The following is a 27,282-nucleotide window of genomic DNA, read 5'->3' on the forward strand; positions in this document are numbered from 1 at the left end:
ACAACCTTCTTGCACTTAAGGGCACTTCAATGCTATGCTTAGGACCATTTTAAACAATGAATTACCAGTAAAAAGCCCAAAAATGTGGAAAATGTGGCATCGAATGGACCTTGAAATGAACATTTACTTGCAGTATGAGAGGTAAAAAAAAAGGCAGAGAGTTCACCATGATTGCCCTCAGTTCAAAAACTGCCTGGCAGATGATTCTAATTTTTCCTTTCACTTTGCCCATGCCATACGCACCCAGGACTCCAGAAGTATGGATTTGGAGGTTACAAAGAAGTTGCATCCAGTAGGTGAATTTGCAAACACAAAATCATAAAGGATGACAATTGACTGCATTCCCTGGAAGACTGGGAGGAGGACAATGGTGAAGGCCTTTGTCAAACCAGAGAGATTTGGAAAAGACACACTTTTCATTTATGCAGATGACTATGTACATGGGAAACCCAAAACAAACCTATAGTAAAATTGTTATGATTAATTGGAAGTTAGAAATACTGCCTCCTAAAAATTCAATATGCAGAACGTAATTTTTATTCATTGGCCATAAGCATTTAGAAAATGTAATATAATAAAATATCATTTATCATAGCAATAGACCATATAAAGGTACTAGGTAGAAAACTCTCGAAGTAAAAGATCTTTATAAAAATTATAAAAAGTACTGAAACATATTTAAGAAGATGCTGGTTTTTTGAGGAATTGCCACAATGCTTTCTATAGTGGTTGTACTGAAGTATCTGTTCATTTTGATTGCCCATTTTTTGACTGGGTCTTTTATTGGGGGTATCTAATTTTTTTAGAGTTCTTTATATATTCTTTGTAATAGAATATGTCCTATGTCCAAAGTATAGCTGGCAAAACTTTTTCCCATTCTGTAGATTTGCTACAGCAATTTTAGGTTAGCAGAGATGAAGGAACCGGGCAGCACTTGGAGAACTGCAGGGAATCAAGCTTTTTAATGCCGGTGGGACCGAATACCCCCAAATCTCAGCCCCATGCTAGTACAGGAAGTTATTTTTATACCACTTATTAGGTATAATAATACCTTTTGTGAGAGAGTGAAACTTTACAAATATGGAATAAACTAGAAACGGTAACAGGCCTGGCGCAGCTTATACCTCTGTTACAAGCCTGTTTACAAGAGCAGAAGGAACACTATAACTATTGACATATTTGGGTTTTGAAACATTTGAAACACGAAAGTTTTTCTACAGATTGTCTCTTCAACCTTTTTGGTTGTTTCCTTTACTGTGATTTCCTTTGCTGAAGCTTTTTTAATTTGATATAATTCCATTTGTTAATTCTTCTTGTGCAACTGTGATTTTGTTCAGGAAGTCTTTACCTACAACTATGACTTCAAAATTTTGATCTTCCATCAGGTTAAGTGTTTCTGTTTTTATATTTAGCTCAGTACATGGTAAGACATATTAAAAGACAGAAAAGTAAATACAAAAAATAGCAAAAGAAGATTCTAATAAATGAGGAATATATTGTGTCAATAGAGAAAAAAAAAAAAAAAAACAAGTTGGCAAAGATGTCATTTCTCCCTGAGTTTATATACGGATAACGTAGTTCTATGTTTTGGGTTGTTTTGTTTTGTTTGAATTTGATAAGCTGGCTTGAAAACATATCAAAGAGCAAAAAACCAAGACTAGTTAACAGGTCGCTGGGGAGGAAATGGGATGTTTTACTTATCCAGAAACATAGCGAGAATTGCGACAATGCTGGCATATGTTGGATGGAAACTTTGACTGGAGGAACTAAATCAAGTGTCCTGCGACAGATGCAGAAGTTTTAAGCACTGCTGGTTAGGAGGCAAAGGAATAGATTACTTAGAATGGTACTAGAGAAACTGTCATGAGAGAGAGAGAGAGAGAGAGAGAGATGGAGACGGTGGGAGGGAGAGGGAGAGGAGAAAAGAGAGAAGGAAAGAGAGAGAGAACTTATATCTCACTCAATGTTCTAGTTAAATACTTAAGTGTGAAAGGCAAATCATAAAGCATTCAGAAGACAAAAAAATTTTAATGACCTTTCTTGGAGAAGACAAAGGTAACATTTTGATGAGGACATAGAAGAACTTGAACATGTTCTGTATAAATACTGCTGGTGGATATATACATTGTTATGACTATGTTAGAAAATAACACAATGTTTAGTAAATTTGAAAATGTGAAATAATTCAGACATTGTACTCTTAGGTATTTCTCTTAGAGAAAATTTCAAATATGGGTAACAGGAAACTCACATAACATTGTTCATAGAAGACCTATAATAGAAAAGAGAAAGAAAAAATAGAAAGACAGACAGAAAGAAAGAAAAAAGTAAAGAAAGGAAGGGAGGATGGAAGAGCATGTAGTTGTTGATTAATTGTGTCAACTTGAGACATTTAGAAGCTTAACTAAATGGGTTTAGCAACTCTACACCCAAAGATGTAGAAGAAGACCCACCCTAGGGTGGCTCACCACTGGAGGTATACAGGGAAGGAGGAAGGACGAATGCATTCCACTCTTGGGAGAAGCTCCAGTCTTCTCCTTTGGTTTGGATATTGTCTCCTGGCTTCCAGCGTAGACTCTTCAGTTTTCCAGCATAGACTCTTCAGCCTTTCATCACAGAGCCTTCGGCCTTCTGTCGCAGACCCATCAGCCTGCTGGTGTGGACTTGCACAAGATACTAGGGTGAACTCCAGACCTTGGATTGAATGGTTCGACCTTCAGTGTGTACTGCACGCTTCCTCATTGGACTCTGTGGCTGACCATCATAAGCCAAGCTTGTTTCTTTTTCATCTGTATATCTCATGTTATAATCTGTACTCTCTAGTAAAACTCTGACTTACATAGAGTATATATATATATAATTTTGAAGATAGTAAAATACAACAGAACAAAGCCAAACCAGACAATGCAGTGAAATTTGTACAGACTTTCACAGCAGGATACCGGGATAACAGTAATAGGTACCATAGTATATCTTGTTATCTTCACAATAGTTGTCCATTCAATCAGGTATAGAAAAGTCAAACCAGAAACAGAACATTATAAGACCTATGAAAACAAAATATTGAATAGAGCAAAATACTTAATCAGAACAAACAAAACAGTGAACACAATATTTGCCTTCAAAGAGATAATAGAAGGAAATCCTCCATATTTGCTATATTGCTATATTGGTCATCCTCTCAAAAGATGCTCAGACCTCTGAATCCCAGTTGCTGGGGGCAGGTGGTGATGTTTGATTGTCTGGCAGGCTCACAGGAGACGCTGATTGGTTCTTTCCCTGGCTCACCCACTGCACATTTGAGCCACAGCTGCTTACCAGGAAGGCAGGAAGATGGAAGAGCATTTCTATTAACAGAATGATTAAGTAAATTGTGGTATATATGTATAACAGAATACCATAGTAACAATAAATAAGTTAGAGTTACACACAACAATATGATGACTCCTAATAGAAAAGGAAAATCTTGTAAAAATAACCAGAGTGTGATTACAGTACTATAACATTTTTAAATGAAAATTTAGGCATATTACACAGAGATACAAATATTGAATACAATTACAGCTATAAACAAAAAGGCAAAGGAGTGATTCCCAAATTGAAAATAATCCTTTATCTAGGGAGCATTCAAAATGTTTCATCGGTAACTGTTTCATAGGTTACTCTCTTCTTAAAGTGGTTCATGGGTTGCTGTGTTGTTTTTCTTTGTATCTTCTATACACATGTATACACTGAAGGTACTTAATTAAATAACTCAGGTAATTAATAAAAGGCATTTAATTAAACAACTAAACACAAAATAAAATCAAATGCAATGCAATCACAAACAACAAAAACAAGATCATTCAAATAATTGCCAAGGCAGGCACTAACCTTTAGACCCGTAATGTGTGGAGCTTGCTTTTGTATTTTGACATACTTCATCTTACTAAAGCCTCACAACAATCCTTTAAAATTGGTCCTCTTCATCCTATTTTATAAGAAAGACATTGAAACATGGAGAGGTTGTGAAACTTGACGGGATAAATAGCTGAAGATGGAATGGGAATTCAAATCTATGTCTCTTGTTTTACAAACTAGTGCTGTTGCTAAATGTTGAATCATGTGAGAAGAATTAAGGTATGGATCTTGTCCTGGCATTGTAGAAGGGGGTTCTCTCCTTAATCAAAAGAGAGACCAGACACACATTGTTACTGTGCACTGCAACTTGCCAAAGGAGAGAGAATACTCTACCTGCTTTCATTTCAGACCAAAAAGATACATAGAGCTCCAAGAAAGGAGACCCTGTGGAAGAAACAAATAGAAAACAGCACAGTCTGCAAGTCAGGAAGCAGACATTCAGTAAGCGTCCTGTGAAACATCCGAGGTGAGTAATGGTGGATTAGGCTGCTTCATGGGCCCCCCTAAGATGGGGAGTCGGGCGCAGGCAGAACCAAGCTGATGCTGCAAAGGCTCAGGCTACAAATTTCGCGAGCTGTCCCAGGAGGCTGCTTTCTGCAGATCAGGCTGTACATCAGTGCCCGCATCCCCCTTGCTCCCAGAGGCTGGCAATTAACATTACTCACTGAGAGGAAGCCTCTTCTCACAATTTTATCCTGCCAGGAGTGAGAACAATTTAGCAGGAGTGATTCAGGGCATCAGAATTCAGTGACAAGAGAAGCTTTTTGATAGGACGTGTTTACCAGAAACACTGGCAATGCTTTTTCCCGTGAGCAGACCTTATTTTGTGTGAAATGTAAGAAATCTGCAGTTTCTAGTTTCCTTCCCCCTGTGGCCCATTTTACTTCCAATAACCATCTCTTCTAAACTTAAGAGTGAAGGTGCGACATTTCACAAAGTCATAGCCCTAACACACTTAGGTTTTGAAAGGAGACTTGAGAAATATTCAGTGCTAAATCTTCCAAGCAGATAGTTGTCTGCATTAGCCACAAAATAAAACCTTAGATTCTATGCTTAGTTGATTTTCTTGAATTTCATTTCTACCAACTGTTGAAATTTCCTTCAGAGTGAGATAACCCTTTTTTCCTCCTGATCCGGGGTGGCAGTCAGTGTATTCTCAGTGTTTAGTCTGTGAATCATCCTCCCCATATCCTACTTGCTTCCAAAAACAAACAAACAAACAACAAGCAAACAAGCAGGAAAAACAAAACAAAAACAAACCTCCCAAAACTCACCATCATCCCTTGGATAGAAAATGCTGGTTCACTTTGCTTCACACTATATAATTGAACGTTCTGGATGAGAAGTTGCACTTCAGACATTTAGCTGTGGTTTTCACAGTCAATAAATGAATAAATTGAAGAGCTCGCTAACAGCTGTGGTTTCTGAGGCTATGAATCATTTTGTTTTTGTCACATGACTGCATTTCCCACCTCTGTCTTCTAAGACGGGGGTAAAGTTGGTGGCGGAAACCACTTTCCTTTTCTTTCTATTAATCATTATGGTCAATCGACCAAAAATAATTTCATCACAGTAGTGGTTGTCATCCTTACAGAATTTAGAGTTAGAAACTAGTGAACTACATAACCAACTCCTAATTTTTTTATTGGTAAAATATCCATAACATAAAATGTGTCATTTTAACTATTTTTAAATGACATTAAGTACATTAAAATGTTTTTCAACCATTACCACAATGCATTTCCAGAGCTTCATCAAACAGAAACCATTCCTACTAAAAAATAACACTCTATTCTCCCTCTCCCCCATCTCTGGGAACAACAGTCCACTTTTCCTCTAGAAATTTTATTATTCTAAGTTCATCACATAAATGGCATCATAATATGTGTTGTTTTGTGTCTGGTTTATTTTATTTAGCATAAGTTTCTCAAGGTTCATTGTTATTGTAGGATGTATCAGAATTTCATATCTATGGGTGAATAATACTCCATTATGTATGTATAATATATTTGGTTTATACATTTGTGACAGTATAGATCTAAAATGTCCCTTAAAAATCTGAAGTTCAGAGCAGAACTTTGGAAGATGATTGGATCATGGGACACTTACGCTCATTAGTAGATTAGTCCATTGATGAGTTGACAGATGAACGTGCTGTTAAGTGTTGGGGTCTCATTGGAGGACATGAGTCACTGGGTAATTGACCTAGCAGGGCATAGTTTACTCTTGATCCCTTCTTCTCTCTGGCTTGCTTGCTGTCTCTCTTCTGGCCTTTCTCTGCCATGCCAGTCTGCCTTGGAGCCAGCTAACCATAAACTGAAACCTCTGAAATTATAAATGTAAATGAAACTTTTCTCTTTTAAGTTGTATGTGTATTTATGCCAGAAACAAAAAGCTGACTGTTCACCTTATGGCTGTTAGTGAGTACTTACGTAGTTACTCTCTTTAACTATTGTGAATCATGCTGCTATGAAAGTTAATGTGCAAGACTAAGTCCCTGATTTCAAATATTTGGGTGCATTCTTAGAAGTGGGATTGTTAGTCCCTTATTTTAAAACTCATACTCAGAGAGGCTGGCTGTTTACACTGAATGATGGCATAGAGGCAATGCCTTAACCTCCCAAAATGAATTTCTTTAGTGCTGTGGATTTTAGAAGCCTGGAAAAGCTAGTGAGAAAGAAAAATTCTCCTTTATTCCTGAAAACGACTGTTTCTTTGTGGCAGTATAGCACTCTTATTTTGTATAAACACCACTTTTTCTTTGAGACCACAATGGTAAGTGAAGTGACTCAAACATACAAGCTTAAATATCATGTAGTTTCTCACAGTATATGAAAACCCCAAAATATAAACAAAGAGCAAAATAAAAGATGGATAATAGGAACTAGGGAGATAGATCTTTTGTAAATGGGAAGGGGACCAAGAGATGGAGGGGTGCGGGGTGGAAGAGGATGAACAAAAGAGTTTATCTGTTGTACACATGTACCAGCTCCCTATGTGGAACGTGATCATTATGTACCGCAAACATATATTAATAAAAAATTTTAAAAAGACAATATTTCTTTTGTGAGTTGACTTGGAGAAAGCACATCAAATACTTTTAACCCCTACCTTCCCCATCTGCAGTTAGAAGTGACTGATCAAACTCAGTACAAGCAGAACTAGAAACTACTGTAATTGTCCCTGGAATGATAGACCCAACTCTTTTGCTTAAATTTAGTAACTTTCAATATAATCAAAATAATAATCTAATTTGTGGAGGTGACAATGTTTGTCCATAATCCCGCAGGTAAAAAACAGATCTGGGATCCTTTCATTTTTTTCTAGTTGTTCTGCTCACTGCCCTGCCCAACAGGAAGAAAAATATGAAAAGAATAAATACAGGACATCATGGTTCCCAAATTTCTCAACTCCATACATACTTTTGAAAACTTGAGTTTAAAAATGTAAGATGGAAGCAGTGACCAATGTGTGTCTTATAAGTATTGAGATTTGCTATGATTTATTTTGTAGATGCTATGTAGAAATAATAAAACAGAACATCTGAATGTTTTGAGACAAATAAACCATTTCTACAAATACTTACAGACTACTGTTATGTAGCCAGCACAATTTGACACCTGGGCGGTATAGAGATGAATGAGATGTGTTCCTTTCCAGGAGCTTATATCATAGGTCAGTGGAGACCAGTGCCAGATCTTTTTAACAGTGCTAGACAACTTACTTACTGTATAATGATATATGTTGCCACTTAGTGAGAATCCATATTGTCAAACTATATTATGGTTAATGAAATAAACTAATCACTGATGATTTATGCTATAAACCTGATGCACTATGAAAAGAGGGATTTATGAGGAGGAAAAACAAATATTTATGGACAAGGAGCTTGAGAGATATCATTTCATTTAATCAAAGAGTGTGCAATAATGACCCCATTTTATAGAGATAGAAACCTTGGTGAGATAAAGGAACTTGCCTACTGTTACACAACCAGTAAGAGCACGGCTGAGTAGGAATGCACCCCTTAGCTCTCCAGAACTTACATGAGTTCCATCGTTCCATGCTGCTCTATAATGCTTCTAAACACGAGAATCCACCCACGAATTAATCTGATTCATGTTGTGCTACGCCAGGGCTTCTACCAGGACACTGATATAATTTAGTTAAGTGACAAACGTAGATGAAAGAGGCTTCTTATACATTTTGTTTTTGCCTATTCCAGTTGAAACTGGTAATATTTTGTTCTGAATGATCACAGGAGATTGGCACTTTTATGTGCCAATGAGTCTTTTGCTCCATCAGATCATCACTCTGACCCTAAAAAGTCACAGTTATAGGAATCACGTATTGTAATTGAGGAAGAGATAAAGCTAATACTGAGTGATAACTGTGACGCTATGTGAGTGTACAGATAAAGTGTTCTACTGCAATGATCCCTATTTTTTAACGTTTCTAGGCCACCAATCTTCCCACTCATTCCTAACGTGTTACAAAATCTGACAGCTGTCAGCCCTATAGCAGTAAGCGGTTGTTAGAATGTAGCTCATATCCAGTAGTTTTTATTTAATTGTGAGCATAAATGCCACAAACTATGATGTTTACTGCATTATTTTCCTTGGATATTTAATCTTCACAGTATTCCCAACTAGTTATATATTATCACTCAAAGTTCAAAGTGCCGCCCAGAATAAACAAATTGCAGATCTGAAATTACTTATTGTTCTGTGAGGATTCTATTCACTGCTCCGCCATAGAGCAGTTAAAAGAAATACTGAGGCTGAGAAAACCCAAGGAATTTGGTTATGCAGGGACAGGTCCCGAGAAACACGGTGGGACAGATGTTAACTGAACGTAAGTGTATTCGTGTATCAGTTACTGCCCCTGCCAGGCAGTCCTCTGTGCTCCTTCGCTAGAGGAAGTGGTACCTTTGATAAGTCCCACTCTCGCTCCCTCTGCTTTGGCAGTGTCTTTTTCTCTTATGTCTGAGGTGGCCCTTTATATCAAAGAAAACATGCCCCTGTAGACATCTCTAGTTTCTTCCCTACCAAGCCCCTTGCAATAGCTACTTAAGTTTTTCTTCCCTTCTTATCATTTTTCTTGTATCTACTATATGTCAGGTCCTCAAGGATTTTACGGTCAAGGGACAATGATTTGGTGTAATTTGTTTTACGAAGGTCAGTCATGCACAGATTTAGTACACAGCTGGCCCTTGATAACATTGGGAAATTGGTTCCAGAACCCCTGAGGTTACTAAAAATCTGTGGATGCTGAAATGTCTTCTATAAGACGATGTTGCGTTTACATATAACCTATATACATCTTCCTCTAGACCTTAAATCATCTGTAGATTACTTTTAATACTGGAACAATGTAAATGCTTGTTATATTATATCATTTTACAATGTAAATAGTTGTATTGTTCAGGGAACAATGACAAGAAAAAAATCTGTACATGTTCAGAAAAGACCAACCGTTGTAAGCCTCACTGTATTTCAATTTATGATTGGTTTAACTGCAGATGAGGACCATTCAAATAGGAAGGGCCAAGTGTGTGGTTAGGAATCATTGAATGTTGATGGACTCTCTCACGATTATAGCACAACCCCCCAAAATACTGTTTTTGACATTCCTGATTGGATTCTGGCTAGCGAGAAAAAAAAAATGAATCATTTTCTTCAATTTGTCACAAGTTACTACTAGTTTTTATTTCCAGTAACAAATTGTCTAGCTCTGACAGCTTTTGCTCTGAGTAGCTCTGGTGCAGGAGAGCTGGGTTACCCTTTCTTAGTGCTATGCAAGGGTTGATGGTGCTGCCATTCCTGCTGTTTTAGAAAGGAGATATAGAAGGAATAAAGTCACGTATCAATAAGCTTGAGTTTTATGTGTAGCTTTGCCTAACATTTAAGTGTCATGCTCAAGGCTTTAAGCAATATGAAAAGCATCTTCAGATTCCTGGAAGCAACAATATTTTCAGTGATAGTCCCTGGAAAATTCATGTGGTTTGTGATGGATTTGTGAGTTGTAGGGAACACAACTGTGGGGCAGAGAGGGCGTCAGTGACAAGCTCAGTTTTTCACTTTTCCCTGCAGCATTCTGAGTGGTGGGACCCTATTTTCTTTAAAAGGTCATGGGTGTTAGTGACAGAATTGAGTGGATATTGGTCAAGTGATCCCCACACAGAAGCTGGAGCTTACAATGGAATTTATTGAATAAATGACCCCATCACACTCTATACTAAGCCAAGAGGCAGCAGAGAATACCCATTCTTTTTGTCTTTTACAAAAGCAGGAAGAAATAAAAACATGATCAGCTAGCAGAAATGCAGTTATATCATTTATAATCCAAAGTCAACTTTTCCTTATCTTTATCTTTGATTCTGGAAACAGCCTGTCTTTGGGAACATTTCGGCCTAGAACCTGGGGTAGCCGACCAAGGTAGCAGCTTGTGCTTTGGTTCCTTTAGTTGTTACAGTTCTCTATGCTTCTTTATCGCTCTCTTCTGTATAGGAAGTATTCATATTTAATAATAAAATTTCTAAAAAGATCTTAAAGCTCTTTGGAGAAAGGTCTTCTTTAAAAGAATTACAACACAGATGAAGACTAAATGTTTCATATCTTCCCAGTGTCTGGATTGATTCAGCTCTCCTAAGATGTTTCCTTTACGAATGATATGAATTCTTGGTAGCATAACCATGAAATTGGGACATTTCAATAAACTATGGAATTCACTTATTCATTCATTCAACAAACATTTTTTGAACATCTGTTGTATGTCAACTACCATATTAGCCAAGAGTTTAAAGTGGCTCTTGGGCACAGAAGTTCTTGTGATAGAGCTTGAGCATGAAATGTTACATTTATCCTCACCACAGGAACATCAAATGCTGAACCCAAAGACTTCATGTGAAGTTTACCTCCAAATTTCATTCTGTTTCCAAAGCTCTGTACTGCATTCTCGCCTTATATAAACTTTGGATACCAGATTTTAATGAAAATGGAACAGCCAATGTAAATAAATAAAGTAGACCTTTGCCATTGGTAGTTTTAAGTTCTCTGGGTTTGACTATTTGCTGGACTATTCTTGGACACCACTAACAAATGGCCTAGAAGATTTAGATTGAGGAGCTTAATTTTCCAAAGCATGATTTGAATCTCTTGCCATAAGAGGCTGGGAAGTAGGAGCTAATTACTTACATTCAGAGAGGTTTACTTGGCATCTGCTTCTCCCTGTGACTCTGTTTCCTCCTATTGTCCTGTGTTTTATCAGGAAAATGCTACAATAGCCTCCCCATTATCAAGTGTTTGGAAATAGGAATTTCAAGAGAAAATCTCAGGAGTTGTCCATTGTGAATGCCAATATATTAAAAATTGCTAACACAGAAATGATTGAGTTTAGTTTGGGAATTTGGAGATCGAATTTGATAATCTAGTGGGTCATTAATCCTAAACCATTTGGCTCATGATGGTCTCCTTTCTGCCATCTCCTCTGTGTAGGAGGAGTGTGCTGGACTCTAGTTTGGGTGACTTTGGACGGAAACTAAAGCACTTGTGTCCTGTGTTGTGCATCACCTTCCAATAAAGTTTTCAGGGCCCCAAGGACTCCATAGCTTCCAGTATGACTTCTTCCTCATTTAGAATGGTTAGTTGGAGTGAGTATTGCAAGGAATAGTTTTATGTGACTTTAGAGATTTAAAATAGTTTTTTAAAAAACAATATTATCTCTGTATTGTGAAATTAACAGAATGAGCAGACCATTCTGAGAAAGAGCTACACTTTCATCTACTCTGCTCCTTATTGCTAAGAGGGTAATCCAGAAGGCAGTCCCTGTCCCTCGTGGCTTCTTCATCAAGTGTCCCATATCCACAAAGGGCCTCATTTGAAAGAATTTTGATGAAATGCAATAATCCCAATATTGGACTTCAGAAATCTCTTTGTAGAATAGGAATTAGTAAAATAGGACACCACAAATCAGCGAAGGGCAGTTTTAACAGAGTAGGAAACATGAGAAAGGAGGTTTGCACCAGCTCCAGAATCATAAAGCAAAGTATTGGGTATTAGATCGGGAGCAGAAAAGTCATAGCTCATTTTCCAACACAGTCTTTATTTCCGGAACTCATTTAGTGAGTGGGATCCACAGTCTCTGTGATTCAACGGTCATATGCTCTGCCAAAAAGAGCAGTTTTGAAAAAATAATCTATTTTTTAACCATTTGTCATCAATTTCTTTAAATATTAAGTCAAGATGCCGTGAAGACATCTTTACTTACCATCTGCTAGTATTTCATAACTATGGAGTTTTTATTTAACTAAACTTATGGATATGACCCTTCTTGGTTGTAAACAAACATGGCACTTTGATTTACTTTTCTTAAAATGACATACTTTGCTGTTCATTCCTGTTACACATAAGAATTGTGAAATGCTTTTTAGGGGTCAAGAGCAAATCTGTGTCATTACCTGGCACAAACCACAGGCTGAATAACTTCTGTTCAGCTCCTCCTTGCCCAACAGAAGGGCAATCAGAGTCAAGTAAGAAATAAAAGAGACTATATCTTGGGTTTGTGTGGTGCTAGCTTCATTCTCAGAACACTGCAGAGTTTCAGTGCTGGGTGTGAATGATATCAAAAATTCTTTAAGTGCAAAAAAGTGCTGCTTCTGCAAACGCAAATACTTAAATATTAATCAAAGCTTTGCTGCAGTCCTGTGGAAATGCATAATGAGATTTCTTAACTGTCAATCTCTGTAATTCTGACAGCTGTACTGAGATTTTGTTTTAATGTACATTTCTCAATGATTTGGGGCCTAGAGCAGGTGTTGTCCTCTTTAAAAGATGACTTGCACACTATGAACCAATTTCTTCCCTTCTGGAAGGGAGAACATCCTATAAAGTGGCCTCACAAGAGTGAGGTCTCAGAGGAACTGGGAAAGCTACGGTACTAAATTTTTCTCTTTTCTATTTCTACCCATTCTTCAAACACATGGTGAGTTCCAATTGTGAGTGGTCATAGAGAGTGATCACTTAGTACAACATTGTCTAATAAGGAAAGATGGGTTTGGACTTGGAATTTTTACTCTAATTCCAAGGAAAATCTCTCCAATAAGAGAATTTAGTTATGTGTCTGTTCTCAGCAACAACGTATTTATTGCCATCTTTTTTGAGATAACTAAATACTTATCAAATTACTCTCTCTGTTATGGATTAAGAACTGGTGGTCAACTTAATGCCAGCTGGATTACATCAGCATGGTGCCAAGCATAGATGTTCTACCTGAAGAAAGTTGCCAGCATAAATAGAGATGTGGAGGAGAAGCTGTTGCATTGAGGCATTGAGGCATTGTGAGTTCTCCTATGAGCTGCGGTTTGAGCCGTTGGTTCTCCTGAAGAAGCTCTGGTCCTCACATCGAGCATTGGTTCCTAGCTCTGGAGGGGAAAATGTGTGCTGCTTAATCTCCAGGATAAACTTGTCACTCTGGCTTCCTGGCATGTACTCAAGTGTGCTTGTTGGAGAAGGTTGGGGCTTCCATGTCGCTGAGGATGGCTGTGGTGATTTTTCAGGACAGCCCTGGTCTTGTTGTGAGTGTGATTTCTCAGCTCCAGCATAGAACACTCAACCTACCAGCACAGGTCCTTCACCCTGCTGGCATAGATTTTTCTGGCTTCCACCACTGCCTTTGGGCCTTCCCAGCACAGATCTGTAAAAGAGACTGGCATGAGTCCTTCTTGTGAGCTCTGGACCTCCAGTTGGACTCGTGGGAGGTGCTGTCATGAGTTTTGTGTTTTCATCTGGACTCATGTAGGACATTGCTGGGGAATTCAGGCCCTTGATTAAATATTCTATGTCTTTGGTGTTATGGATAGATTTCCTGCATTTTCTTGTGTTAATTCTGGGTGACCATCATAAAAATATTATAAACTCCATGTCCTGATTCTAATTGTTCTCCTCCAAGCCCTGACTACAACACTCTCCTTAAAATAAACTCTGTTTCTAATCATTTTACAGAGCCTGAAACCATACCTACTCAACACTTGAATTCCTGCTAGGGAAGAACAGCAGGTAAGAAGCTATTTAGGATTTATAATGACATTTTGGTTCATAAGAAAGGAAGAAGGTGGGTAATTGACAACCCTTCAAAAATCCCGATTTTTATTACTTTAGACTAAATAAGACAGCTTCACCCATTGCTGGAAAACTGAACTCCAATCTTTCTCCAATGCCATTATCTGATCAAATCTTTCACTAAATATCTTGATGGAGCTCAGGTAGCTTGTGTGTTCTCACTCTCTGACTCGGCACTGATTTCATACATAGGTGTGCTATTGGGAGACAGGGCCTAACTGGAGGAGGAAGGTCATGGTGGGGTGGTGGTGGTGTCTTTAGAAGGGTATAATCTTATCCTTGGCCCTTCCCCTTTGGCTTTTTCCCTTTATGGCTACTTCTCTGCATGAAATGAGCAACTTTCCTTTGCCATGATCCTACTCCAGCGATGTTTTCCTCATCTCAGGCCCAAAGAAATGGAACTACAGGACCGTGAACCAAAGCCTCAAAAACAATGCAGCAAAATAAAACTTTCCTTTCATGGCAAATTTTCTCAGGAATTCTAATCACAGTGACAGAAAGCTAACACATTTAATAATACAAAGTGTCATCCTGGGAATTTAAAGTTTTATAATGATGACCAAGAATCATTTTCATGGCAGAGACATTAAAGACAAAATTATAAGGGGTTTTTGCAAGTTTCACATTGCCCCAGATTATGGCCCTCTCTTTTTTCATCTTTCCCTCTATTCTTATTAACTTTATCTAGATCATCAAACACTAGTTGCAGGAAGGACAAAGGAATGAACATGGATTCAGTAATAGCTGAGTCCTTCCTGGCAACCTTGGGCATGACTTAACAAATAAGTCCCTGGAAAACTTCACTACTAGACAATAGGCTGGCTGGAGACAGCGGGAAGTTCTAAGTGGCAGGCTCTTCACAGACCGTTCTAAGTAGAGCAGGACCGCTGTTCTTTACCTCCCTCCCATCCTTCCCCTCACCTCTGGGAAAGACAAGCCTCCTTTTGGTTTTGTCTTTCTTCTTGACCTTGCAGTCATTCCCCTTCCACTTGTTACTAACTCCTTGTTCTCCCTGACAGACACACATGGCTCTCTCTTAACAGAAAAGCAAAATCATTTGCTAAAATATGCTACCCCTTCAATTCAGCTGTATTGTTGTCCATTCCTTCACACAGTGAGAACCGGGCATGTCAGGAAATGCATTGCACTGTGAGGCTCCTATCCTGGATTTCTCCTTAGCTGTATCTGGGGATGTGATTTATCCTGCTTCCCTCGGCTGCAACAGCAAGACAGTGACTCCTGCAAGAGACGTGAAGTCAAAATAAGATCCTGCTCTGGCGGGAGGTAGCAAAGATTTCTCTTTATTTTCTTGACTGTCCTGTTGCTGCTTATACCTTTGAGGAGACTGCCTTCTTTGCCAACGGTCTGGTCTGTGTTACGAAGGTAAACACCGCCTCTCTCTAGTCCTTGCCAGTTTCCATGATGCAGCATTACCTCGATGCAGTTGACAAAACAGCTCATAGAATTTGCCTTAAGACTCAAGTCAAAATAACCAGTGTTTTGCCCTCCATACGGAATCAGTGCTTCTTCTGAGTCCCTGCATTCTTGGGTTTGACTCTCCAGAGCTCTAAAGAACTGTATTTTGGGGGAATTCTCTTGAGTAATTTTTATTTCAGGCCTCAGGAAATGTGCTGTAGAGATTAGAGAAACAGCCTGGCCTAATCTTCAGAGTTGAATTTTATAAAGTCGCATCTGTTAATTTAGAGGTGAGTGCATCAAATGCGAGGTTGATGGAAGGTGTGTTTGGTGTCTCCTGTCTCCCCTTTTTCACTGACCTGAAGTCTGTTACTACCACTGAGTCCCTTCTTTAACTTTTTACTGGGGAGACTGAGGTAGGGGGCAGGGCAGTCACACCAGCCAAGCAGCAGCACAGTATGATAAAAACATAAGCTTCCTGACTCAGCCAAGAGCTGGATCTGCAACACCTGCAGCCTGGGGTCGTTTGTCTGTAGACAGGAGGCCAAACTATATGTTCTGTATAAACAAAGGTGTCTATGGAGCAAAGCCAGAAAATAGAGTTCTTAGGCTGACTGGCAGGTCAACAATGGGTGGAAAGAGAGACTGGAAATCTGGTTGGGATGAGAGAATGGAAAGTAAAAATAAATACAAAGTGCAGACAGACTGGTCCAGGAAGGAGCCATCTAAATGCATGTGATGGATTAGTTGGTTCATGGCTGCCAGGTCAGGGGGAGCTGTGTGTACACAACAATCACTTATTCCCTGGTTCCACCTTCTGTTGAGTGAAAGATCTGGCATATTGGACAAAAATTTTTCCAACTCTACTAAGACTCACAAGTAGGACTGAGAGGAAGGCAAGGTAGGTGGCAGGTCTCCAATCTGAAGAAGAAACAGAATAAATAGCAGAGAAGACGTATTTGAAGACCACCGACCCTGAGATAGTGTGTCTAAGTGCATACCTTAATGAACGAGGAGGCTGTAGCCCAGGAAGTTAAATACTATTTTAAAAGGCTGCCGAGTATCTGTGTAAATCACTCTGGCTCTCTTCTTTGTGTGATGAATGAGTAGTGTTCCCCTGAAATATACATCCCTAACTTTCAGAACTTGTGAATGAATGTGACTTTGTTTGGCATTAGGATCTTTGTAGATATACTCAAATTCAGATATCATACTCGAGTGGCTGGGCTTTACCCTGACATAAGGATAAGAGACACAGGCATGAAGGGAGTGGTCACATAAAGATGGAGGAAGAGATTAGAGTGATGTTTTCATAAACCAAGAAATGCCAAGGAGTGCTGAGAGCCACCAAAGCTAAGGGATCAATAGGGACAGATCCTCCCCTTTCGGCCTCCAGAAGAAACTGTCCCTGTTTACATTTTGATTCTGGACTCTAGACAACAAAATTAATTTCTTTGTTTTAAGCTATCCAGCTGTGGTATAGCCACCCTAGAACACTAATATATTAGGCCAAAATGTATGCCTGGGTAAAGTGTCCTTAGAAGTACTGCAGAGGCACATCCACGTTTACTGGTTTCCTATAGAGTCTGGATCCACAGATAGACTCACCTGTAAGCCGTAGGCTGTGGAGCCTGAGTAAATGTGGAGAGGTGACCCCAAAGCCTCGGTGATTTCTTCTGTGACCTCTTCAGCGATGGGCCCTCAGAGCCTACAATGTCACTTTATGTCCTGCTCAGATAAGATGCTCTCCTTTGAATTAAGGACATTTAGAGCAGTAGTTCTAGAGTCCGTTGGGCTATTTTACTAACAGTGCAGATTCCTGAGACCTATCCTAGGGATTTAGCTTTAGAAGGTCTGGGTGTGCCTGGAATTTGCACATCTTGACCAGCGTTCAGAATGTTCTTGCTGTGGGTGGTCTGCAGACTTTAGACAACTTTGTCCTACATGTAGATCAGCTAAAGTCTTCCAATGTGGAAGACACTGGGGACAGTGATGAAAGCAGAGGGGACCATTCTGACAGTGTTGTCACTTTGTGCTTTCCTATGAGCACCTTGTTCAATGGGATGGGCCTTACCTCAGGGCCAACAGACCCTGAGAACCCTTCCCAGTGGTATTTGAGTAGCTGTGATTGGGGCTGAGGTGCTGAAACCAGGTCACTGTGTGGTCTGCCACCAAGTTCTCTCCAGAGAAGTGCAGGGAAGATAAGGAGAAGCAGGAGCTGGCAGTGAGGAAGGCACTCTATGGGGCTCTATGGTTGCTGTATGGGGTTGCTCTATGGGGCTACACCCCCAGCTCTCTGCCATGATGCCACTTATAGCGCTGTGACCAGTTTGACCAGACATTGCTCTGCAAGTCGTTTTCTTTCCTGTGGAAGCCACTTAGCAGCATCCCTCCACATGACTATGTTATCTGTGACCAAGAAGGTATTACTTTCTCTGTTGGAAGCTTGTGCCTACCTTTGAGAGGATAAAAAGAGACAAAGAAGGAATAGTAACACTTTTCCCCACACACATTCTCTGAGTATTTCCCAGCACAGTGTCTCTCCCTGCTCTCTCAAATCCACTTCCCCACTCCAGAACAGAGACCTGGAGATCATTCCATACTACATGAGCAATAGGGGAGGATGCATCAGAGCTGCTCTGGCTGCATTTGCCGGCCACTCTGCGAAGCTGGCTGCCTACACATGCTCCCAGATGGTGCCGCAACTGAGGACTGAGATTCCCTTTTTGGATCAAGTCTTGTGGGGTGCCGTCGGAGGCTGCCGAGTGCCTGGTGTCCTTCTTGCTCATGTTCCATGCCTTCAGCTTCCCCTTGGCATAGGGACCTGAGGTGTGTCTCCTTATTTCATTAAAAAGGAAATCCAACTAAAGTGCAAAACCCACACTGGCTTGCCCCTTTCAATAGTTGCTTTGCTTCTGACCATTAGCACTTAAAATCTGTACTCTTGCCAAGATATATTTAGACCTCTACAAAGAGAATTGTGTGCTGGATTTAAAACCGATGTTTGTTTTAATTAGACATTTGTCTCACATGTCCATGGTGCTGGCAGGAGTCTCTCTAGGATTTCTCGACCAAGACATACAGTGGTAAACAAGGTAGAGAGTGTCTTATTTCTCCCATTCAGCTTGTTGACTTGAATTCTGCATGATGTGATTGTTTGTTATGTAGAGGGGGAAATTGTGTCATTGTGAAAAGCATGGACATTAAAGACAGACCTGATTTGAATCTTGACTTTATGAGTTTTGGCACCTTGATAACTCTTTCTGTACCTCAGTTTCCTCATTTCTAAAACAGGACTACTACAGGATTTATTCCACAGGGTTTTTGTGACGGTTAAATGAATTAACAATGTCAGGTGCTTGGAGTTATTCAGGGTACAACATAAGTACTGATGTATTAGCTTTATCAGTTCATGCTTTACAAGTACCAGCCATCGTTTCCTGCTTTCAAAGCCATTATCAGTTAGTAGCAGAAGTCACTATTGTCAGGGTTACAAATGATAGTTTGAACCACCAGCTCCACCTTCCATACCTGCAAAACTCTACTTAAAGAAATTCTTTTTGTGAATGTCTGCAAAACTTTTATTCTTTGTCCTAAATACTTCCTGCTCCTTTATAGATGTTCTGAGAATGCAGACTGATGATTAGTTTTATAGTAAATTTGACAAAGGTGCATCTTTTCTATCCATCCCCAAAGAGTATTGCAATTCTGTATCTTCAACCCTTATTCCTGAGTGTCCTTGAACTTGTGCCTGGGTATGGGGGGTGGTGCTGGTTATGGCGAGGATTCAATGACATTCTGCTCATAAAGTACTAGCTGAATATTTTGGACACTGCATGGTGTTCCCATTCTTTGATTTTCTGACCTGTTTACCAAGCTTGTCTAGCAATACAATTGGGTCAGACCTACTCTTGTTGGCCCATCATGAGGATACCACAAAGAGGCTATTGTTTTACAAACTTCGTTAGTGAGGAAGGAGGAAGGAAATGCATAGCTATGATCTCACAGCTAAAATTAGACCACTGAGATTAAGAAACATTTTGACTTGTAGTCCATGTTGCTAACTGTATCCTTGGATGGTGAAGTGTTTTTTTTTTTTTTTGTTGTTTGTTTGTTTTTTGCTAATTCTTTGATCAGAGAAGTTATCGTGTTGGGTGGCAGGGTGGTACCTTATAATGGTGCCCAGTGACCTGGCTGGTGTCTGAACTAGGAGAATCATTTTGATCCTATGGCTGTTTACCAAAGAGTCACAATAAATGAAATTTACTCTGTAGCCACTGGGTCTATACCAGAACTAAATTTGGCTGGGTTTGGAGAGTTCACAGGCAAAGCTTGTCAAAATAAGTGGACATTCAGTTCTAGCTGGTCTCTGAAAAGTCCAGGGGCTCTGAGAAGGAAGTGCTCCATCCCTACTGCCAGGTCTCCAGCTGTCAAGGAAGGTGGTGGGTTTACTAGGACAGTCACCTAAAATCAACACTGCTTAGCTCTGGCTTTAAAATGCCATCCTCTACAGTATTTCTTTTTCAGTGGCTAATTACCAATGCACTAAATCAATTATTTGCAGATACCCCACTCCTGAGAACCTAGTTTCTACAGAGCACTTATTCTAAAGCTGTATTTTTTTTTTTTTTTTGCCACTTTCTCTCTCACAGAAATTTACTCTGACTCCTCTATTAGGAAAATTTGTCCCTTAAAATATAGCTCATAGAACTTCCATGTGGACCAAGAATGATCCTTTAAGAAAGAACAATCAGAGGACTCATTATATAAACACTGCAGTTCCCCTACCACCAGACAATGAGTAGATTTCCTGTCATCTGACCTTTGGCATATCTTGGCACTGTTATTGGACAGCTGGGATCCCTTCATTCAAAGGGAGAGTTTTGAGAGTTTTCTGTTTCTTCCTGTTACAAACTTGATTGGTTACCTGCTTCCTATTGTTCTCTGCTCTTGGGGAGTGCCTTTGCATAGGGCCCAAACCAGACTTCCAATCCCCTAGAATTTAAGCCAAGGAGCCCCCTCAGAGCCAAATAGCTCTTCTTTTCTCTGATGGCAAAACTCTGGCCTTTCTTTGTGAAAATATATGACTCTCACACAGATGCTAGAAAATTACTATTTAGGCAAAGAAATTGGTCGACTCAGAAAACAATTGGTTATAGTTTGAGGAGGTCTGTCTGTACTTTTGTGCTTGTTGAAGCCTGAGCTAAGGACTATGTGGTAATCTTCCCAAAAGTCCAAAGAAGTGTTGTAACTTCTAGACAGACCAGTAGGCAAGAAAACATATTGCTTATGAAGTACTCCATTTCTCTTGCCATAATGAGGTAACTGAGGCTAGATACTCTTTTTTTTTGCCAAATTTTTTTTATTTAAGGAGAAAAAGGAAAAAAAATACAGGAAAAGGGTACAAGTAATATAAAATTTAACAAATAAACAGAAATCACTAGTTATTAAATTACATATTCTCATCTTAGAAATAGTTGTTCAAGTTACAAAATTGAAGCACATAAAGTGGACTTTCAAACAGTGAGAGTGCAAACAGTTTTGTTCAATAATCCAAAAAACACTCAATAATATGGTTATCTATCTTATACACTTAAACATATATGCAGTTATAACCTTTAGAACACTTTCTTTTCTTTTTTTTTTTTTTTTTGTAGAATGACAATTACATATTTTGGGTTTTATTACTCCTACAGTTCTTATTACTTTTTTTGAAGAGAGTAAAACCAAATGTGACATATCAGAACAGAGTCAGTCAAATCAAAAGGATGGACATAATAGATAATGTAAAAACAAAATATAAGGTGATCAACAATGGTTACCATACTGCCTCTTGTTATTTCAAGAAGAATTAGCAGTTATAATAAAATTGAACTAATCAGGAAAGAATAAAACCAAAGCATTGGAGACATTACAGGACTTTAAAAGAAAATAATAGTCAATCAGAATGGGTGTCATAATGATTCTTATTGTCTTCACAGTTATGCCTTTACTTTCAATCTTGGTACTATCAAATGATAGGATTATTTCCAGAAGATGAAAAATATTTCCAAAAGATGAGGAGTATAAAATAAGAGGCCTTTATTCTGGGAACACAGGGAGAGAGGACTGGCGTGCTGGCCGCTGGAATCTGGTGATCTCTCTCACGTGGACATGTGGCGTGGGGGAATATAAGTAGCCTATGCTTAGGGCAGTGCCCTAAGGCCATTAGAGATGCACAGGTATTTCATTGGCACACGTTTGGCGCCAGGGGCAGGTTCTGAAGGGTGGGGGGTATAGGGTTACAGGTAAATCTCTAGGGGTGGGGGAGACAGGAGCTCCCTAATTCTGGCTGAGGCTTTTTCTGGCTACAGTATCTGGTCTGGGTCAACAAGCCTTTCATATCCCGTCTTATGATTAGTAGGAAAAGGGGCAAAGATTTCTCTCTTTAACTACTTCCTGCTGGCAGGGGGCACTATACTGGAGCCTAGGGGAGTGGATGGAATGAAGGTTGATGCCCAGGTAGATGCTGACACCAGGTGTTTTAGCCAGGACAACTTCACTGGTGAATGAACGTATGTTAGACTGGAAAAACAAAGAGACATTATGTTATTAGGAGACATGGCACTGTCATAGTTAAGGACCCAGGTGAGGTAGAGAGGAAGGTGCCTTTGATTTAGACATGGTATTTTATCAGGATGACGTTGAGGTAGGATCATTATCATGGTGAGGTAGAATTCTGAAAAATAAGTGTGAGGTTAGAAGGAGTGAAATTATGAGAGATGATTACTCCCCCATCTGAAGGCATAAAAGTTAGGAGGGTAAGTGTGTAAAACTTGTCTCCGGTCTAGGAGTTGAGCTGGAAAAAATAGAGGGAGTAGGGGAGACGGTGGCTGTACCAGTATAAGGAAGGTAAGGGCACTCCTTCTAATTCAAATCACAGTTTCCAGTGGCATGGGTCCAGCTTCTGTGCTGAGACCTTATCTGTGCCTGCTGTCTCACCAGGATTGCGTTTCCAGATGGTTTGTCTTAGTTTAGTTCGTTCCTGGGTCAGCAAAGAATATCCTCCCTTGCCTGGGACTTCCTGTCCAGCATCATTCCTAGATTTCAAGTGCGGTTTCTCCGAGAGTCTCAGAGCTGCTGCTATCTATCCGCCATGTTCTTCCGGAAGTCCTTGAGGCTAGATACTTTAAAAGGAAAGGAAGACTATTTAGCTCACGGTTACGGAGGCAGAAAGTTCATATACTATGAGCTGGCTCTGTTGAGACTTCCCTGGCCTCAATATCTCATCATGGAAGATAGATATCTATCTATCATCTGATAGATAGATAGATAGATAGATAGATAGATAGATAGTCTATCACATAGAAAGACAGGAAGACAAAGTGAAAGGAAGAACCAATTTTGCTCTTCTCTTTTTTAAAATAACAATTCATTCTTAAGAGAACAATTTGGGGCCCCAGGAGAATTACTTAATTCCATTTGGGGGCAGAGACTCCCAGTGACCTTCAGCTGGGGTCCACCTTTTAGGGTTCCCTCCAGCTCATCCCCACCACTAACACATGAACCACACACACACCCCAGCAGTGGACATACTTTCTTGTGCAGGAACCAGAAAATGAATTCTGAACACTTCTGCATCTATTCTAAGCTTCAGAGAATGTTTTGTGTTGAACTTCTTTGTAGTTCTTTGATAAATGAAGAGGTATGACATGACTGAAAGCAAGAGACACAGATCATCTTTGTGTCTGTGTTTAAATTTATGTGTTAAAAATTTTTAATCAGGAAGAAATTGCCCTAGGGAAATTGTTCCCAGTGAGAGCTGAGAATTTCCTGATTCAGAGTCTGTATTAAGCTGATAGCTGCCAAAAGAATGATTGTATTTGATTTCAGTTTATTCAAGAACTTCCTAAGGAAGTTGAAATATTTTCCTCCCCAACTTTTGTACAGGTAGGGAAAAGTCTAACTGAGAAAAAGATAAATGTACATTAATGCTTATGAAAAACATTCTTGGATCAATACCTTCTATGGTTAGAACACAATTAAGGAACTATTCTAAAGAGTGGTGGTTAAGCAGAAAATTTCAGAACATTAAACTATATGAAAATCTGAGGATTAGTTAAACTTACTAGGGAAACCCTGGTGTAGAAATAAAATCAGTATAGACCAGAAGTGAGCAGCTTCTCTGTAAGGCACCACTAGATGATACTAAATATTTCGGACTTTAGGGTCATAGAGTCTGTTAAAACTGTTTTACTCTACTATGGCAACAAGAGCATAGCCATAAATAATTTGTTAAAGAGCTAACATGGCTGGGTTCCAGTAAGATTTTATTTGTGGACTCTGAAATTTAAATCTTTATATAATTTTCATGGATCACAAAATAGAATTCCTCTCTTATCTTTGTTAATCATCTAAACCTATAATAACCATTCTCTCCTTATCGGCTACATAAAGCAGGCAGTGGGCTGTGTGGGAGTTGGGGTGGTCATGTGTCAACCCTGGGATGACAATAAACTGACTAAAAGCAATATTAACCACCAGACTTCAAGACCCCAAGGTGGAAATTCTTCTTGAGAAACATGTGCTGTAATTGAGCCTATAAAGTACATATTGTGTGAAAACAGCATTTAAATGTAAAAGCCAAAATTCACCACTTATCACATTCCATCCTCCCTCTCTCCCTCTCCCTCTGTCTCTGTCTCTGTCTCTCTCTCTGTCTCTCTGTCTCTCTCTCTCTCTCTCTCTCTCTCACACACACACACATGCACACACACACACACACACACACACACACACACACACACACACACAGATGCATACTGCTTGAAACTATGGGCAATCTTCTATAGTAGTGCAGTGGTTCTCAAAATGTGGCCCAGAAGCAACATCTCTTGGGAACTTTTTAAAATTTCATATCCTCAGAATTTACCAGAGATTCTGTTGGATTATAAACTCCAAGGCATTGGAGCATAGCAACCTGTATTTGAATAAATCTTCTGGTTGATTCTCATGAACTCTGAAGTTTGAAAACCACTGATTATAGGAACGAGTAGAATGGCTCAGATGGGGGTGTTAACTGAGTTGGAGTCTCATTTCAGCCTGAAGATCCTAAGCATCATCAAAAAAGCAGGGGTGAGAGGAATATAGGGAAAAGATACCACTATAAATTGCCCACAGTCACTCTGCTTTATAAAGGAGGTATTACTCTTCAAATAAAAATATATTCTCTAATGAAGGGGTGCACAACAGAGGAAAAAAACTACTTTTAGGCAGTACAGAAGACTGTTTTATAAATTATAAAAATTCAATTTTTTTTTTGGAAATGATTCTCCATAGGTGCTGGTATTACTTAGACACAGTAAAGTTAAAGTTACTTTTTCATCCTGGAAATTTCCTATTTAAATCACTTGTATTACACTTGCCAGAGAAGACCATTAGTGGGAACATAAACAAATATTTTTAGATGTACAATATACAAGGGTGGCAGTGTTTAAAGAAATATCTGTTTTGGATTTATATACCTACAATCCACATAGGGACAATTAAGTATTGTTTTCAGAGGTATTTATTGTTAATTAGCCCTGAGAGTTATGCTTTTGTTTTGGATTAGTAGGTAAAAGCAGTTCTTATCTAGAAAGAGCTAAAAATATAGCAGAGACAGTGTTGTGTGTTGAGAACAGGATTGAGGCAGGGCTGCTTAATACCTATGAACTCATAACATTCATATGTAAATAACTAGCAAATGTTCTATTAGGCAGAATTTTATTTCATGATGATGGTTAGGTGGTGGAAACATTGTTGGGGTTACACTGTGTGACATTTTGAGCTTAGTGGAACATATTATCTTGGGTATGGGTGTGGTTTTTCAGATAAATCATATTAAAAGATATATCTACATCTATATCTGTATTTATCTATATCAATATTTTCTAGACCTTTTCATGACATTGGCCACAGGAAGAGAAAAAGAGAAGGGAAACACTGAATTTTTTGGAAGTTATGTACCTAGACTGCCTTCACCATCCTAGAGATACTTACTCAGCTAGGTAGAGCCCAGAGTGATGGGAAAAGTTAAACATACTGAGTTTGATAGGCAGGAAAGGGGAAAATCTAGAAGATGGAGAAACAGAGAAGAAGGAAGAGTGCTCTGTTCAAAAGAAAGGCTCCTGGAGTGTGAAAAACCTCTCACATTTGTAGAGAGATAGAAACACTTGGAAAAGGAGGTGTCTCATGCCTAATTTGATAGAAACTGACAATATTACTTTTCTCTCATTGCTAAGAGGAAAGGTTTATTTAGCTCAGTTTGTAGAGGCTTCAATCTATAGTCAGCTGGTTCCAAAGCAAGGTGGTATGGCAGAGACAACAGTGCATGGTAGCAGAAGACAACAAAAACAAGCAAGAGAGAGAGAGGAGGGGACAAGCCTCTTTCTGTCCCTTGTAGTATATGTAGCCTGCTGGCCCTAGGGTCGGTGTAGCACTCATACTCTTAATTGTAGCACCCATAATCCCAACATTGAACCATAGATCAGTCACAAACTAGATTCAGCCACCCTGAAAAGTCTGCTCCCCATGACTGCGTGAGGCTTTGGGGGAACACCTAAACACAAACCATAACAGTTGGTTTCAATCAAAAGCTGTTGGGTGAAATCCTGGGAAGGAAATCACAGAGAAGAGCCAGGTTCCAGGTCTTGGGTTACAGCTGCTGTGGAACAGGAAAGCTGTGTGAGGAGACAAAAATGAACAGAATGGGAATGCCAAGTGAGAGGGTCCTTGGAGATTTCAGCTCCTGGAAAATTGCTGGAATTGTGACTTGCCTGCAGAATTGAAAACAGAAAAGGTAAGGAAATTGTATTTTGGTCTTAAGCAACAGTAGCCTCAGTGGATCCGGAATGGCATTGATATCTACAATGCTGAGAAAATCACAGTAGAAAACATGTGAATTGTGGCATGTAGAATTTGGTTGGCACTTAGAAGATCCTCAACAGTTGGTAACCATGATTAGTGTAGTGGTTCTTGTTGAATACAGTACTGTTATTTTTTAAGTAGCCACATTTGTCTATTTTGAAGTCTCTTCCTTCCTTTCTTCCTTCATTTTTTCCTGCCTCCCTTCACTCCTTCTTTTGTTCCCATTCTTTTTTCACTCATGGTACTGGGGACTGAACTCAGAGCTTTTACACTAAGCTACATCCTCAGCCTTTTTAAGTATTGTTTTCTTTTGATATAGGGTCTAAGTCATTATAATGCCCATGCTGAGCTTGAACTCATGACCCTTTTGCCTCAGCCTCCCAGAGTGCTGGTATTACAGGAGTGTGCCACTATGCCCACCTCCATTTTTTTAAATGAAGATTTTGATAGAAAAATCCTGTGTTTCTTAGTTAATTATGATTGCAGAGGTCTTGTTGGATTGGGACACAGTCATAACCTGGAAAGGCCACTCATCTGGCAGCAGATGAGACCATAGAGGAAATCATTCTGTCACTTATGCTGGGATTCAGAAAGGCCAATAGAATTTCAATAAAGTTCCCACAAGCTGTGGGGCACAGTTCTGTCAAGAATGATTTATACATTTTTAGAGGATTATAAGAAAGAATCACCAAAACTCACAGCACACCAAAGAATGTTTGATATTGTATTTGAGCAACAGAGCCTGAAATATTTACTATCTGACTCTTTACAGAGAGTTTTCCAAATTTTAATTTAGTCTGTGGTGGCCACTGGATCCCATGGTTGGGAAAGGAAAGAGCTTGTGTGTGTGTGTGTGTGTGTGTGTGTGTGTGTGTGTGTGTGTGTGTGTGAATACCTTAATCAGCTGCAACCCCAGGCATATACCTTGTGTTTGGTTCTAGGAAAGGGTAGGAGATCACAT

The 27,282-nt window shown here is 39.3% G+C and overlaps 1 long non-coding RNA gene across 3 annotated transcripts in view; it reads left to right on the forward strand.

Annotated features, from left to right (window-relative positions):
• The first annotated feature begins 18,438 nt into the window (after positions 1 to 18,438).
• LOC134471767 (uncharacterized) overlaps positions 18,439 to 27,282 on the forward strand; it is a 105,798-nt gene continuing 96,954 nt past the window's right edge. The window contains exon 1 of one of the 3 annotated variants that reach the window (XR_010041393.1): positions 18,439 to 18,529. This is a non-coding gene — a long non-coding RNA (uncharacterized LOC134471767). The remainder of the gene's footprint in view (positions 18,530 to 27,282) is intronic. The other 2 variants (XR_010041392.1, XR_010041391.1) reach the window with 2 other exon arrangements.

The sequence above is a fragment of the Cavia porcellus genome, unplaced genomic scaffold (assembly GCF_034190915.1).
Source record: "Cavia porcellus strain 051 isolate PalLab524CR breed Dunkin Hartley unplaced genomic scaffold, mCavPor4.1 scaffold_20, whole genome shotgun sequence".
NCBI classification, from domain to species: domain Eukaryota; kingdom Metazoa; phylum Chordata; class Mammalia; order Rodentia; family Caviidae; genus Cavia; species Cavia porcellus.